The 17,998-nt window shown below is 35.4% G+C and overlaps 1 long non-coding RNA gene across 1 annotated transcript in view; it reads left to right on the top strand.

The window, feature by feature from the left end:
* Positions 1–17,998, top strand: part of LOC115629228 — a 112,531-nt gene that overhangs the window by 13,636 nt on the left and 80,897 nt on the right. The window contains exon 3 of the long non-coding RNA XR_003995871.1: positions 7,056–7,110. This is a non-coding gene — a long non-coding RNA (uncharacterized LOC115629228). The remainder of the gene's footprint in view (positions 1–7,055; positions 7,111–17,998) is intronic.

Here is a 17,998-nt window from a genome sequence, read left to right as displayed (position 1 = left end):
TCTCCTAGGTCCGAGAAAGGACGAGTTTATTTTATTTATTTTAATTTTGCCCCCCTTCCCCGCTACAGAATTTCGTCAATATCGTCCACATTTCAAATGCTACCTAAACCAAACTTTGCACACATAATTTATAAATTTATCTACTGTTGTTTAAAATTTTATTCAATTCGGTCAATTCTAAGAAAAGTTATTAGCGAAACAAATTCTCTCCAGTACAACCCCCCAAACTGCAGCAACAAGTTCGCTCTTCTTCTTCCTCTTTTTGCTTCTGCTATGGGCGCATATACCTCAGTGTCGGAAGTTTACCTGGGTACAGGGTATTACACTGTCGGGCTTGCTCGACTGTAGCGTTCTCTCTTGTTTTTAAATATTGTGTTGCGACCTGCAGCTTTGGCTAAAACGCAGCAACTTGGCATTTATTAAAAGAGTCCACACAGAATTTAAGATTTACGAATTTAAGATTAAGATGACCCTGTATGCGACGAGTGCTACGCTAATACTATACTGTGTAGTTAGATCGGTTTTGTTTGAGCGGCGTAGCACTAGTGTTTCATTAAAAACTATTTCTATGATCAAGATTTAATATAATTTGATATCGACTGAAAGAATGAAACACATACAAGTATAACGTGGGCATATTACTTCTGTGGGAATGGAGAAATCACAAAAATAATATGAACTCATTCGAACAAGTGGTCGGACAGATAGCGGACGAACGAATATGTCTAGATCAATTTCGTCATGCTGATCAAGAATATATAAATATACTTTGTAGTGTCGGAAATTAGCTCTTCTATTACATACATTTCTACACTCCGAAGACAGTGCCTAATTAAATGAGTTTCAAAATTATCTTTATCAACGAAGAAGCTATTTATGCATATATAGCCCTCACTGGCCTTACAATAAAAACTTTATTCCTCTATGGTCATAGGCCGGTAAATTGCGTTTTTGACGGTAAACTAAAGTGTTGATGTGTATTAAATTCATAAAAATTAAGTAGCTTGATAATAAAAGTTTTTGTTTTATTTGGTTTTATTTGAAGAGCATGAAGTGTAGATTTATTTTTATTATTTATTATATTTATTTATATTATTATTTATTTTATTACTTATTGCGCTGCCTCCTTCAAGCCTTCTTCTGCTTGTAAGTGGAGGTGTTTCGATCTCTTCCGGTTCCTTGCATTCCATATATGTGCCGTCTGTTGCGAGGCCCAGTTTCTTGGCATGGTCGGCTACTAAGCAGCCTATTGTGAAAAATAAAACACAGAAAACTGACGTTACTTTGGAATAATGCAGTTTGAACGTGATGAACGAATTTTATATTTAGATAAAACCTAAGGTTACGTAAAAATTAAATTCAGAGTCCATTAGAGTGCATAAGTTTCTTCTCGGAAATAGTTGTATTTTTTAAATCGGTGCCCAAAAAGGCAATACTAAATGTGCCAAAGTTACTATCGCGTTGGAAGGACTTCGTCGATTGGTATAATCACAGTGATTCATTAACATTTGTGGAGCGTATTGCTTTCGGTGTAATATCAATTCATAATGGTACAACTCATGAACGTTTACTATTGATTTAAATACATCTAGCCCTCGCTTAAAACGACCTCTTTTAGTACGAACTCGGTTTAACACGAATAAGAATTTGCAAGCTTTTGCTCTTTTAACACGCTGAAAACCTCGTTCTACACGATAGAAGTAAAAAATATTTCACTTTCGTTGTTGGAATATGCCCCAAGTCATGCAATTAATACTCGCTAAATCTGAATGTTAAAATAAAAGTTCGCACTTTCAAAACATACTACTACGAGTATAGCAGGCGCACTATAGTCAGGATTTCGGACTGAAAGCTCGAAATTCGCCTTGAATTTTTATATGTGATATATAGATATGTCTAAATGATGCTAAATTTTATATTAAGCTATTAATGATAAATATTCATCACTTGGAATAACTTAGTTAATTTTGAAAATGTTTGGACATTAAGAACAGCGGAAATGTAAGCAGCAAAACTTTTTTTGTGCATAAGTATGTCGAAATCTAGGAGTTCATGTCTCGATTAACACGATTTCGCTGAACGCAACCCCCGGGTTAAGCGAGGTTGTAAATTTGTGAAGCAAATTTAAAGGAATACTGCAAACGCACAAAGAAAATGTTGTGAATATTTATTTGTTTTATTAAAAAAGTAAGTGGACTACTAAGCCTAAAAAAGAATCTAACAACATTACAATAACAACTCATAACTTGAACAATATCTTATTCGCATTATGAGTGAAAGACAGTTCTCCCCGACGCTGGTACTGCAACGTGCTCGAAAAGTGCACTCGCTTTTTACAATTTGTAAAATTTATCAGAGCGGGTACCTTTAGTAAGTATTGGTAGCTTATAGTAGATATGTATGTATCTTATTTTTTACAAAACGATAAGCACTCTTATTATCTTGTCACCAACCTCACATGTACTTGCTTCTACGTGATTGCTCTAGAGGCGGTACTTTTCAACTAGCATGACAAAAACAAACATTTATCTAAATTTTTACACGCCCTAACATTAAACAAATATATACTTACCTCGGGCAGGGGATACGAGTTAATATTTAATGTTCTGTCTATATCTGTGTTGATTATGGAGGGACCTTAAACAAGATACAATAAAAAAATAATTGTGTAATGCAAGCAACGTATTTGAGGTTGGCGTCATAGGGCGTCACAGAACTCGTCACAGAAATGGATCATCCGACGAAAAAATACTTATGAGTATTTCTATAACAGCGTTCGTATACCCTGTACCCGTAGGGTACATTAGGCTTGTGCAAAGTTTGTAACAGGCAGAAGGAGGCAAATCCGACCCCGTAAAGTGTATCGATCTAGACATGTCCGACCGTTCGTTTGTCAATCCGGGTGGACGCTTGGATTTCGGAAAAGTTTGAATGCACATTAAATAAACTTGGTATGTACGACATCTATACATATCTATCTATATTCTTCTATCAAGTTTCATTCAAATCGGTAAATTAAAACAAAGTTATTAGCGGAACAATCTCACTCCAGTACTTCGCCCCAAAACTGAAGCATTCTTCCTCTTTTTGCTTGTGCTGGCGTCCTCTCTTGTCATAAAGTACATAATTATTGAGAAGTTTATACATACATACATACTCGTACGTATATATAAGTACATATTGTAAGTACGTCACAGAACTAGTGCATCGCCATTAATTACACCTTTTTCTGGTAAATAAAGATAAGTACAAAAATGATATACCCTGGGCTAAAAAAATGTAGATTATATTTTCATTTAGAAATATTTTATGAAAAACACGTGCATATGTATGTATTACTTATGTTCAATGCGAAAAACGCAGGGGGAACTCAGAATATCCGTACACAGGTGGGGGGAGGTGTATGGTGAAAAAGGGGGAGGCCATTGCCCCTAACTCTTTAGAATTTTTCCGCAATCTGCAGTGGACCATACATTTATTATTACGGCGCACTATATAGTGCACAGCTCACAAACAGCTATATAGCATATGCATAAATTATTAAATATTTATTTAATTAAAATTTTAATACACCATGAGTGGCTTTGACATTACCTGACTATTGGTTGTAACGATGGGTATGTGCTGTTAATTTTTCATGGCGCAACGTAAACTACTTTAAGCAATTAATAAGAATACTATTAATTATATGCAAAACTCGAGTTAACAAAGTTTTTCAATGCAATTGTTGTTGGAATAGAATAAGTGATTAAGGTAGAAAATGGATCTTCAAGAAATCAAGCTTTTTATCATATAGTGGTGTATGTAAAAGCGTGTTTGCAATCGGCCTATTCAACATATCAAAGCACAACGGCAGTCTTCAACCTGTTGTAAACATAATTCAATCGAAAAGTTATGACGTTTTTTTGAAAAATTTCTCCAAATTGGCAAATAACGTATCACTTGAAATAATTATGCAAAGAATTATGCAAACAATTAAAAATTGTTTTTCCCAAAGATTTTCGGAACAAAATAATGCAATTTTTTTAAGCTACTTTAAATCAATAAAATATGCGACCATACAAAAGCAAAAATAAAAGGCATCTATAAACCCAATTTAATATAATTTAAATAAACTGTTTCCGGTTTCATTCCCTGTATATGTAACAATGTTAGATGTCCTTCCGCCGCTTCGTTCGCCTCGTTGAACTCTTCTAATGCTCAAATGGTCAAAAGCTGGAAAATCCATAATTAAATACATAAAGTAGCTTAATTATTGCTTCGAGTTCTTTTTTTGCAAAATAATGTACAATACCAGAGGTTGCCGTAACACTTCAAATAAGTACTTAGTATAGTTACTGATAGTGTTGAGTCCCTAGAAATGAACAATTTCATTTTCTGCAGAATGTGTTATCAACAAGATATTGACTTGTTCGAGGAAATTATTTTGATGTGGTAAAAATATAAGGGCATTATCAAAAATATGTTCGTTTCAAATTCTGAGGGTTGTTTACAGCAACAGCAATAACAGGATATAGCAGGAGTTTCTTTCACACACTATGTAACATAGGTTGAAGGAAGAATCTCCGAACTCATAAAAAATACTTCCTTAAATGTACCATACATGTTTACATTCTGTTTTTACACGGTATTTTTTTACTCGGTTTGAAAATAAACAATTTTTAATTTTATTACATTTTGTTCCATTTACCACGATTGAAAAAATCACAACTCAAATAAATAAAAACACGCACAGCTCACAAACAGCTAGATACAATTCTTTTATGGGTCGCTATAAGCAATTATAGAAAGAGGTAGTAACAATTGGCCAACAACAGCTAATTACAGAGTTCACTGTTTAAAATTTAAATTTTTGTACCTTAAAAATGAATAACCTATATTTTTTGTTAACTGCTTTACATACATACATATACAATTGGTTTTGCATTGTTTTTAGTTCCTGAACTTATCATACATTTAATTTACATATACTTTTACGCTTAGAGTGCATAACTTTTTTTCTTTAATAACTATGCTTGTGTAAATACACAAAAACTTGTTCCCAAAAAATCCTAGTTTTTTCACAAATTTTAATAGGTTTTAGAGATAATATGTACCCATTTTTGCATACGATCAACGTCTTTTTTTTTTGATGCAACATTTGATAATGTGGTATGAAAAGTTAATTTTCAACATAAATTCGTTTTTCCGCCTTGAATTGCTTTCGTATTGGATGGCGCTATTTTAGAAGGAGCAAATGGAATGCATGCTTGATCAGCTCGATGGACTTAAATCTGTTGCTGATTGGCATTCTGTCGAAATATTTTCCAACTTTGGAAAGTCGTTTTTCATTTGCATATATTTTCTCCTTATGGTACTTACATCCGAGCCTGAGCAGCTACAATCGCATGGCGCTACATTTTCGCTTCCAATTTATCCATTCTTACAATCATCCTTTGTATATTAAATACTAATAAATTATTTGAAGATGTTTAACACACACTGTGAGCTACAATTACAATTTACTCGGCTTATAGTAAATAGTAAAACTTAAAAAAAAAACAAGAGAGAACGCTACAGTCGAGCAAGCCCGACAGTGTAATACCCTGTACCCAGGTAAACTTCCGTCACTGAGTTATATGCGCCCATAGCAGCAGCAAAAAGAGGAAGAAGAAGAGCGAACTTGTTGCTGCAGTTTGGGGCGGTTGTACTGGCGAGAATTTGTTTCGCTAATAACTTTTCTTAGAATTGACCGAATTGAATAAAATTTTGAACAGTAGACAATTATATATAAATTATGTGTGCAAAGTTTGGTTTAGGTAGCATTTGAAATGTGGACGCTATTGACGAAACTCTGGAGCGGGGAAAGGGGGGGAAAATTAAAAAAAAAAAAAATAAACTCGTCCTTACTCGGACCTAGGAGAATCTGGATGCCAACTTTGGTTATTCTAGCTTTTATAGTTTCTGAGATCCTCGCGTTCATCCAGACGGACGGACAGACGGACAGACGGACGGACATGTCTAGATCGATTTCTCTCGTCATGCTGATCAAGAATATATATACTTTATGGGGTCGGAGATGCTTCCTTCTGTATGTTACATACTTTGCACAAACCTAATATACCCTTTTTACCCTACGGGTACAGGGTATAAAAACTTACTAGTACTTTCGTAGGCATTACGAGTTCATGTTATGTTCCTCCCTTCCTCCACTAGCACTATTCCAAAGCTACCTAAAATAAACTAAACTTTTCAAACGTTGTTTATGTGTATGTAGTTTTCTATCTTAATTTATAATGTCAGCGCAATTCGGGTAAATGTAGGGAAAGTTACTAGCGAAACAATTTGACGGTGTTTCTTTAAAGAAGGTTTTCATGTTAGCTGTCAGCTGATTCGCTTGGCCATATGAGCAATTTATTTAGTGGCTATTGTGGTAGTGTAAGGTCTGTCAAGGCATTGGGAAATTTTGTGATTGTTTTGAAATAAAACGGCAAAAATTATTGTTTTAATGATAACAACTTTCAAACGCACCGCTGTCACTCTTTGTGACGCTTTGAACGCAAAAAACTTCAAGTGCTTTATGATTTTAATTTTTACGAGTATATCTTTCAGTTCGGTTAACATTGAAAACTGGTCTAGATTTCGAAAGGCAAATACGAGTATGGCAAAGGCACTCACACAGTTACCGTCCCTATCAGTGCTCGATAATAGAGCTGTTAACATATTGTGGGCACAAGATGTTTACATATTCGCTTTGTTGTAACAATTAATCAAATAACATGGGTTCTGTTTGCACAATTGTTAGAGCATTCATTGTAATTAGTGAATGAGACGACGATTGGGCCAGTAGGCTGGTAAGCTGGGGACCTGGTGTCGCTTTTTATCATTATTCAAGTAGCAAATTTGTTGATAGACTGATAACACGGTTGTTTATTGAGCGATGACTTGAAGGCAGTTTTCAATTTGAAACTTTGAGTACATTTCTTACTTATGTATGTATGCCACGCGATACAAACATCAGTGTATGGCTTGATTTCAATATTCATTTATCAATGCATATTACTCTCTCATTGCAGTGCACCAGATGTGGCGTCTTTTAGGATGCTAATGCCCGTATTATTATTACCAGAGGTAAGTGAGCCATTATCATCATTATCTTCCACTAAAAAAATTATAAAATATTCATCTTAATTAATAATTCATGCTATATTCTATAAGCCTTGCTTAGAAATGCAAGCTATCCTGTTCCGCGTCAGTTCCGTTTTTCGGTTATAACCGAGTAGATCGTCGCTCGACTCGAATTCGAACAAGAATTTTGGAAAAGTATCTTGTTGTTTCCTGTACCCTAAAAGTAAAAATATTGGTATATTAGGTTTGTGCGAAAAATGTAGCAGGTAGCAGGAAATATATCTGATGCGATAAAGTACATATATTCTTGGAAAAACAAATCGATCTAAACATCACAATTAACCAAAAGTGCCCAAAACTTGACGAAACTAATTTTACTTAAGCAGCAGCGGATTCATTATACTTTTTCTGCTTCTGCTATAAAATAGGGCAGAGCGGCGGAAGTTTTTCTTGGGTATAGGGTATTTCGCTGTCAGGCTTGCTCGCTTCTTTTCATTTTATGGCACATTGCCACTAAAAGCCCTGATGGGAAATCTCGTCAACTTTTGACTCAATTTTAATTGTAGGATTTATTCATACCTAACTCAAAGAAGAATGAAATGCTTAAGTCGAGTGAACTCAACTCTTAACTACCACATTCCCATTCCCACAAAAATATATGAAAAGAATTTTCGTTTTAAAGTAATTTAAGAAAATAAAAAAATTATTGGGCTTATATAGCTTCAATAGCCAACATATTTATATATGGGAATTGTGTGTATGCTTGTAATACAGAGTTTAACCAAAGGAGCAATAACAACAGTAACGGGCATAGCGTGGTCAGAGATTACATTTAGGGCTATATTTCAATTTTAATTTGAGTAAATATTTCCAAGAATTGCGGGATCTATGGAAGAGTACACCCGGAAAGAAATCAAAAACTGGAATCCGGATTTCAAGTTTGGTTATTCTAGCACCTATACTTTCCGTTCATATAGACGGACCTTCTGTGTGTTACATATTTTATTTATATGATGACATTCATACCGAACTAGTATACCCTTCCTCCCTTCGAGCAGATGGTATAAACATTTCAATGTAAGCGGGCTTAGAAATTAGCATTGCTATATACATACATACATACGTTTAAATTTAGAATAAAATTCTTGCAATTAAATCTTTTAAAACCAATTATCGAGCAGCGGAGCAGCGAGCGAATTGTAAAAGAAACATACAGGTATAATTATTTATACCCAAATGCCAAAGGCGTGAATACTTTTTCAGCTGACGGTTAACCCAATATTAAGAGTATAAGGAAATGATAGTTGTGTATACATAAGAAGAGATAACCAAAACAGACTGCATTCTCCAAAATAAAGTGTCATCACCTAATACGCAGAATAGAGCAAAAACAGTTTGTCACATATACTTGTACATAATTATTTTACTCCTATATTCCTAATTCCTAATTTTAAGCATTGGTTGTCTTTGTTCCATTTTTGATTATCAGAGGTCACAATTTGCGATGATTAGGGATTAGATATTATATCAACAATTTCAATATGCAACTGAGTTCCAATATTCATAAAATTACACAAGCTTCTGACAATATAATACATCTATGACAGCTATATGATATAATGATTTTTAAAATAATATTTATAGTCCAGGATTCTTGCGTTTAAAAGATTGACGGACAGGCGAATGGACCAACTTATCGTGTCATTTAGATAAAGAAGACTCTAGCGCACCTCTGACTGGGAACTATACTATATAATCGTATATTCTAATTAAACTACATACCTCTACTTGTTTACCCCTTCGGTCCAAAAGGCGGACTTGGAGCAGATTTTAGAACAAAATACTGGTATTTTTTCTAAGTGCGCGTGCCTCATACTTGTACATACATATGTACATATGTACGTACCTATATACATACTTGTACATGCTTATCTCTTACTGTCATCGCAGCGACTTAGGAGCGCTTGATATACTTACATATTCAAAATGGGAAGGTAGAGGTCGCGCTAAAACTTGATCAATGGGCATTAGGGTATCATGGTATTAGAGTGCAATAGCAGAGCAAGCCTGTGAAGGTAGGGTAAGGGGTAAGGTAAGGGCAGGGTAAGCAGCTGCGATAGCTACGATGGCGCTGCTGTCGTCTAGCAAGTGTGTTTAACTGTAAGTCACTAACTGGAAGTCAGCTGCTATATCCACTAGCTGAACTTAATTAATTACTTTGTTTGCCAGCGCTCAAAAGTGGCTCTGCAAGTGCCCAGATGGACAGTGCCAGTGCATCGGACTGGGAACACTTATGGGTTTGCCAAATGGGTGTCTGAGTTACATTCCTTGAGTATTTCTCGAACGGCATTAGCTGGTGGGCGGGTGCTGATTTGTTCGTTTTGTTATCGTTGGAGTGATTAATCATTTATCATTGCACAGTACTGAAGCTTTTTTGTCTGTCCATTCGGCAAGATGATGGGCGGGGGCCCATGCGTTTGTCACTTTGTCGCTTTGTCGCTTGTCAGCTGCATTGTGGTCAACGTGGCGCATCGTGTTCATTGACGTCACTCACACACCACCTTGGCGGTTGCTTGCTAGGTTGTTGTGGTGTCCATGCGTGCATGGAACATTGTGCACGCGAACAGAAAACTGCTCCCCGTACCTCCCTCCGACCACCTCCCGCTCCGCTGGCGCCGTTCTCAGGTAAGCAGGTCAGCAATAGCACTGCTAAGTGTTCCAAGCAAAAGCGGGCGGTTCTTGTGGTTTCCTCAGACTGGCGGTGCTTTCAAATCGACTCGGTCGTTCGATGGCCTTGGCTTTAGGTTTGGGTTCGAGATTGTGTTTTGGATTGAGTCTTGGCCTGCTGCTCAGCCTGGTCCTTGGCACGATGTGTACAAGTACGATTACTACATACAAGTATATCGTTAGTTTCTTTTCAAATTGATTTTTATGAGAGTAACTGCCATTCTGCGCTGTCATCCAAAGTCATGACCGGAGCCATGACACAATGCAGTACAGTGATGGGCGAGATAGTCGCTCTCATATCTCTGGACAGATGAGAAATTGTAGGGACTTCCCCATTGCACATTTCTCACAAACATAATGGCAACAAGTTCTATATTAGGCAATGTTTTTTTTTTTGAAAATCAATTTAAATTATGCACAACATTTGGAAATTTGTGTGAAAGGGATGATTCAATTTCGCACAGGTCCGTTGTATTAAATTCCATTGCTTATTGACATTTATTGTCTTTTTGGTCCTTTCAAACACAGGTAAAAATACTTACGCCGCCCAGATTCTGACTCTCTACTGAAAAATCTACAAGCCGTGTCAATTTGTCATTGCTTGGATCGTCGCTGAACGTCTTTCTTCCTGTCATTCAGCTTTGTCTGCCTCTCTTGTTTGTACTATATATTGCCTTTATGACATTCCGATGCACAGTGGTCGATATACTTGTATTTAATGCTCGGGTAAAATATAATTCAACATTTTACGAGTATATTTTACTATGGAACTGCCTAGAGTAAAAAGGATATGCCAGGTTTGTGCAAAGTATGTAACAGGAAGAAGACCCCATATATGAAATATATTCTTAGTCAGCATAACTAGATGAATCGATCTACACTGATAAAAATGTTGCATAGTACAGATGAATATTTTCATATATTTAATTTAATGTTCTACTACTTCATATTCAAATCAAATAAAAACATCGTAAATTTTACTAAAAACATATTCAATTAGTGATTTTAATATGAATAATATTCAAAACAAAGTGTAAAACTTTGTTATTAAAGTATGTCATATTCAATTTAATGTTAAACCATATTAAATATTAATAAGCACACACTTCAAATAACAAATAGTTAAATGAACTATATTCCATACTATGTATATTTTAATATACTTGTATAATAACATTAATTTCATGTTTTTTGTAGTCGATTTAAATATACTAGACATTTAAGATAATTAATTGGTAAGAATTTAATAATCAAAAGAATTTGAAAATTGCTTTCCACTAAAAATGATTCTATACAAAACATATGTGTATATTAAACATAGTTGAAAAAAGTTACATACAGTAAAGTAGACAACAAAAATTGGAGAATTATTTTATAATTATAAAAAATAAACCTTTGGCGTGAATCAAACCCACGTCCACATCATCATTTATTATTTAATATCGTCACACTTTAAATTTAATATTTTAATATTCAACTTGAAATTTAAGTGTGGACACTTTAAGTCTACTAAAACACACGATGGTAAAAATATTTAAATCTACGTGTAAATATTGAAATTTCCGTGCTTTTTTTTTATCAGTGTAGTCATGTGCGGCCGTCTGCCCGTCCGTTCGTCTGGATGAACGCCTGGATTTCGGAAACGACTAAGCGCACATTAAATAAATTTGGTATGTAGACGCTCCTAGTTTATAGGCAACACGAGTTTATTTTATTTTTTTGAATCCCCCACCCCTCTACCTGCTCCAGAATTTTGTCAGTACTGTCCACATTTCGAAAGCAACATAGACCCAAGTTTGGTTCGGTGAATTCTAAGAAAAGTCATTAGGATTTAGGCCGAAATCGTGTCGTTTACTACCATTTCTAATATGCAATATAGTTGTAATATCTACATTGGTAATTGATATTAAAATGCGACGCAAGCCTGTGCTATAAGTCTTTCCAATTAAATGCAACACAATCCTAGGCGTATACATATACTGAAAACCGAACCGAAACCGAATCGACACCCTTGTTGTTAATATGAGTAGTTGTTTAATTTGAGGCGTTGGTAAAAAACGTACACTACTTGTTCTTTGTTGATGCGAAAGTGTTCTGGGTATTCAGAGGGGCATAGTTATGAAGTAATGCTGCTACATGGCAAACTAATTTTTGTCATCAGAAACATAGACCGAAGGGTAAAAGGATCTGTTAGCTTTGTGCAACTGTAGATAACAAAGAGAAGGCTGAGTGTTAACCCCAGATTTCAGAAACTAATTGTCCCATCGTGTCAAAAACATGGTATGTAGACACTCCTAAACTGCCTAAACGACAATAATTTATTTTTGCGTCTCCAACTCGGACTAACAGCTTAAAAAGCATGTTTAACTAAAGTTAATTGAGTTAAGAGAATACACTGCTGAGAATTGTTTTTGGCTTTAAGGATTTCTCGGAGCATTTCCTATGTATGCGGGTTCGTGGTAGTCGGCATAGGAAAGAAAACACCACTCTTTCGAGGCAAATTAAATATTATCTAAAACTCTGTTTACTAAGCCATTTGGTTGTCGTAAATAAGGCATGTTCAAATAACTTGTTTCGAATAATATTTTTTTACAGGATCACTGTTACATCAATAAACGCATTTGTATCAAAAGAAACTGCTTAAATCCAGTATACAACAATTGTGGACAAGAAAGGTGAAATGAAAAGTAGGCGTAGCAAACCCCATAGACCTAATAGACACTTTTGTCTATTATGATAGCGTAACAGAACCTGAAATTTCTAATTTCTCAATAACATCTCACTTATGAACAAATTTAATTAAAATGGGGGCTACAGATTATTGTTGGTGCAGGACTGCGGGCGAGGCGACAGGTACGGGGCATACAAAAGCTTCTTGCCTTCTAAAGCCGCAGCACACTTTCATTTATCATGCAAAAGCGCTGGCTAAAAATTGTTGGTCATGAACTATCTCTGCAAATTGGCGGTTTTTGTTTGCAAATACCTTAAGTTTTTAGCCATCAGAGGTACATATACATATTCCATGTAAAAAAATAAATATGTTTCGTAGTAAAGTCACACATTTTAACGCAAACCTCTTTTACAAAAAGAAAACAACTTAAATTAGAGTTGACCCACACTCGGCCGAAACTAAAAATAGCAACTTGAACTAAATGTATACTTGTATATTTCCACAACTAGCCTCCAACAATAGTTTGGTATGGGCTTTTATAATTGTATGTAACAGCAAGAAAAATCATTTCTGACCCAAAAAAATTGTATCCATGCACACATAGTATATCCTGGTGTTGTTGTAGTACTATATATACGACTCTGATTAACTTCATTAACTTGATTGTATGCTCTTCTACTTCCTACGCAACACAAGTATATTTTAGTTTCCTATTTTTCCCTTCCGTTCCTCGCTTCAAAATTTCGTTAACACTGCCAGCTGAAAAGTATTTCAAATGTCATTACAATCGATGGTTCCACGAAGCTTCTGCTTTCCTTTCATAATTTTTTCTAAAGGCCCATACTAGCTGAGTACATTTTATTGTAAAAGTAAGCAGGAGGCATGGAAACAGTAAGAATCACAACACTTTGTATTTTCATTACCCTAACACCCCCACCATACCCCACCCCACTCGCAATACTAGAGATTTTCCATATTTTCTGGAATTCTTGGCATTTTGAAAAGTTTGCGCACAACTCTAGCATTTTATTCTTGTCCTAAAGAGAATTTATGGTATGACCTGTTGAAAAACTAATTACGAGGTTGCAAAGAATGCTCGACCATGAAATATCCCATACTCAATAAATTGTATATATATATATATACATATGTACATAATGTGTGTAGCATTAAACCAGATCGTATACCCTTTAAAGTGTTCAATTAACTGATTGGCGTGCAAAAAATGTTTCATAGAACAACCACAGCGGATTAATTAATATTTTGGCTAAATTAGGACTTGATTGGCGTAAAAAAAAATATTTCTATATTTCTATTATATTTATTTATTCACTTTTCTTAAAACAATATAAATTTTCAAGTGATGTAAATATCTTAATGTTAAGAGTGCAGGTAGCTTAGCCTTTCCTACTTATTTGAGCTTAATGGAGAAAGATAAACAACAATTGACAGTGTAAAAATCTATGTTAATTATTAAACTAACTTTTTACAAGTATTTTATTATTAATAAATTAGATAATATGTGTATGTAGAGTACATACATTTATTATTGAATCAAATTTTTAGGAGAGTAATCCTTTCTACAACTAATCTACCTTTTGCTCGTTGCTGTAAATCTGAAGTCGAGAAGTGCCAGGGGAGGCTATAGAATCTATAGTATAGTATAGATCATTTGAAGTATTTTCAAAATAACATTTACTTTGTTTATATTGAATATAAACACGATATATTAAACAATGACTTAAATATAAAAAAATTGTCTATACATATTTGTATAGGCAACTCTTTCAAAGCTTGGGATGTCAAATTATGGCATATAATGAGGGGGAAATCGTTGCGCGCCTCTATAATTAAATATTTCTTAACAGGAACTATAACTACATGTGATATCCGAACAAACGCTTCTCTGATGCAGCTTTCGATTATTGTCTTACTCGGCATCAGGCCTTACCCGCACTTTGGGTGTCAACCAGAAGAGTAATTTCACATAAAAAAGTGAACTAATTCGTAAACAAGGTTTATCGACCACTGTGCAATGATTTCAATAACTCCACAGTCCGCTAACCAGGCGCCTTGTAGCCAGGACCGAGTTAGTTGACAAGCGCGGCCAGAGTCACGTTTTACATTTTGTTTTTGTTTAGCTTTACACTTACTTTTCAGCCTTTGGGGCGTGGGGTGGGGTGAGGAGGATGGCATTTAAAATATTTTGTTATTTGAGTTCAAGTGAAATTTACACCCTTTTTTTGTTGTTGCTGTGCTGCCTGCGCGCTTTTGCAAGCCAACTGCTTGGCTTTTGTGCTGCAAAACACTTTTTTCATAGAATTGGTATTTTTCTTTGAGGAGTACTCTGTGCCGAATGCTGAAAAGAGAGCGAGCTGAATGGATTATAATCTTGGCATACGCCGTTTTCTTGTATTTTCGATGCAATTGTTCACGAGTCGTATGACAATGCGGCGTATGCGTAATTTGCAGGGCAGTGTCACCATAGCGCCACACAACCTTTGTACTGGGGAATCAAATTGATGTCAATGCAATAAAGAAATATGCATTCCCTTGAATTTGCAGACTGGGATGCACAAGAAAACTCGAGATGTAGAGCAACAGCGTCCCTATTGGGTGTACAGGTCTGTGTAAATACACCATATTGTCCCATGGGAAAAAATTCAGAGAAGTAATTAAACTAGTGTTGCTTGTGGATTAGGAGAGTATAGTTCCAAAACCAAGGTATACAAATGAAGTGGGAATGTGTGCAACGCACAGAAGGAGGCACGGCAGACCCCCCTCACACACGGTATATATATTATTACTGGTATGACAAGATGAATACAACCATGTCTGTTTGTATTTCTGTCTGTTTTCCCATCTGTCTATCTGTCTGTGTGAGCGAAACGATCTCAGAAAGCACTCAGAAAGCACAAGCAATAACCAAACTTGGTATCCAGGTTCCCCTAAGCCCTTAGCGGATCAAGTTGATATATTTCTCCTGCTGCACAATTGAATTACTTAAATCAAAGCATTTTTGCTTGAATAGCACCAGATAAACACATCTGATTCCAGGCTCCAGTTCAACTTGAAACTGCCAAAAATGTAATGGCAACGGTCGAAGTTAACCGAGGTCCAGGCATGGGTACGTATGCGAAAGGCTTAGCTTTTTGGCATGTGAGTATTCAAGGGCGTAGGCAGGGGGGTCAACAAAATTTTGCCATATAAAGTCGACCACACGTTCATTATTAAGACGCAATATTTCGCCTTAAAATGGATCTGAGTTGGATTTGTTGAAGTTTTTTCATTTATCATATGCATAAGTTATTTTTTAAATGCATCGTGCATTATTTAATAAAAATTTAAATTTTTTGGCCCTTTTGGTAAAAGCTGCCTACGCCCTTTTGAGTATTTCTTTTCTTATGAGCACAGGATGCAAGCAAATAAGAACTGACTTTCAAGATACGATTGCTGGCCGATTTTATTTGGCTAAAGTATAAAGTTATGTAAATCAAAAGAATATCACATTAAAGCTTTGAGATAATTACTTCCTTTGAGAGCAGCTCTTATTTCAAATTTTTCTGTCCAAGTATTTAAAATATGAGATAGGTATCAAATGAAATATAAATTAATAACAACCCTTAAAACATTTAATTGTTTTAAATTATGTACATTTGTACATACCAGTATGTATGCTCAATACATAAACTTAACCCGCAATTGGGCTTTATACAAGTATGCAGTACATTTAAAAACACAAATACTGCCAAGAATGAAAATAAAAATTTGTCCTTTAGCTTTGGTTAAAAACCTTAAGAAACCCCGCCGTACCTCATGAGACATTAAAAAATGTTCCCATTGAGATGCCAGATAGGATTATGTATACAAATACCAGTTATCCCTGTAATTATTGGTTATAATACACACAAGAAAAAATGTGCTTATTGTGAGGGTTCAATCCGAGGAGGATTTAGTAATTTTGCTTCCACTTAATTTCCAATCACCGAATCAAAAAGCCCTGGGCAATGTGAGGAATATTTAAGTAGACTTCATACACTATCAAAGTGATTGCTAATATTCATATTTTTGCTTTAAGTATCTTGCAAATATTTAGAATTCAATGAAGATATGTATTCCCACATTTGTAACGGCCAGAAAAAACAGTCTGTCGTTTATCGTATTATGTATACTTGTACAAGCATGTAGGAAAAGAGAGAATATAGTATATCAGTAGAGCAAGCTCTACAAAGATATACCTTGTATGCAAGGAAAATTGTGCTACAATTATGTGAAAGGTAAAAGAGTTTATTAGGTTTGTGCGAAGCAACAACAACAAGTTGCCACTTTGGCTCAACTCAATACTGCACACATGCTCACACACAGCTGCAGAATATTTACAGAATATTTCAAAGCCAAAAAATGTTGCATGTAATTTAATTACGTGTGCGAAAATTAGTTTATTTAGCTTTCGAATGGTGATAGTATTTACAAAATTCTGTAGTGGCGCAAAAAGGGAAAGAACTAACTTAATAAAAATGTCGTGCAGCGTGTGGATTAGGATAGTCTATATAGTACAAAGTTTGGTTGATGTGGGCTAGCCTTTTTGACATCAAACAGCCGGACGATAGCTGATTAATAAAGTGCGGGTATGTACCTTTTGGGGTCGAAGATGCTTCCTTTTGCCTGTAGCGTACATTTTTGAAAAGTCTCTGATAAATATAAATATATTTATTCTTAATCAGCATGACGCGATAAATCGGATGAGAGTAAAATGATTATCCAATAACTTATATGCAAGCGAGAAAGTCCCGAGGAAAAATAGCACAAAACCAAGTATTTCAAGCTTTTCTTGTATTCTTTCTGAGAGTATAGAAACTAAGTTTGAAAATAATCAGATGACTTTTCTCCCCCTTTGGAGCTCGAATTTTTCATGTTCACTGTGAAAGGAAACTTGTGTCCCAATTTCAGCATCCTAGCTCTTACCGTTTGGGCTGTGAGTTGATCGCCAATCAGTCAGGACAAACTATTTTATATACAAGTATATAGTATAGAGATTATACTTTTTGGCCTAGTTTTATTTGATTATTGTTCGGTTTTATCAATACAGTTATGGCTGTATCGACTCGCCTGTTCATAATGATCGAGAATATGTCTAATTTGTGAAGTCTGCCAAGCCTCCTCCTTTGTGTTACATACATTCGTCCTAAACTAGCATACTCTTTGAGTATAGGGTGTACAAATTGGAGTTTTCATTGTAGCAGGAGTGTGCGCCTCGCACACGGACACCCACTCATGCATCTGTACAGTATGTTTGATTTTTACCGGCATCGAACTAACATTTTATTTATCGCTACTACAGGACAGACAACGGTATTTCATTTTATGTAAGTATGTACTCGTATGCTTCTCCTTGTTGGCGTACGAGTATATACATTGTCCTACTGTATACGAGTGCTACACCAGTATATGTATGTGTGCGTATGCAACTTGGCCTTGTTTGTTAATTAAGTT

Source organism: Scaptodrosophila lebanonensis, unplaced genomic scaffold, assembly GCF_003285725.1.
Source record: "Scaptodrosophila lebanonensis strain 11010-0011.00,11010-0021.00 unplaced genomic scaffold, SlebRS2 tig00000138-arrow-arrow-pilon, whole genome shotgun sequence".
Taxonomy (NCBI): Eukaryota; Metazoa; Arthropoda; class Insecta; order Diptera; family Drosophilidae; genus Scaptodrosophila; species Scaptodrosophila lebanonensis.
Note: the sequence above shows the minus strand (reverse complement) of the source record. Positions and strands in the feature narration are given on the sequence as shown.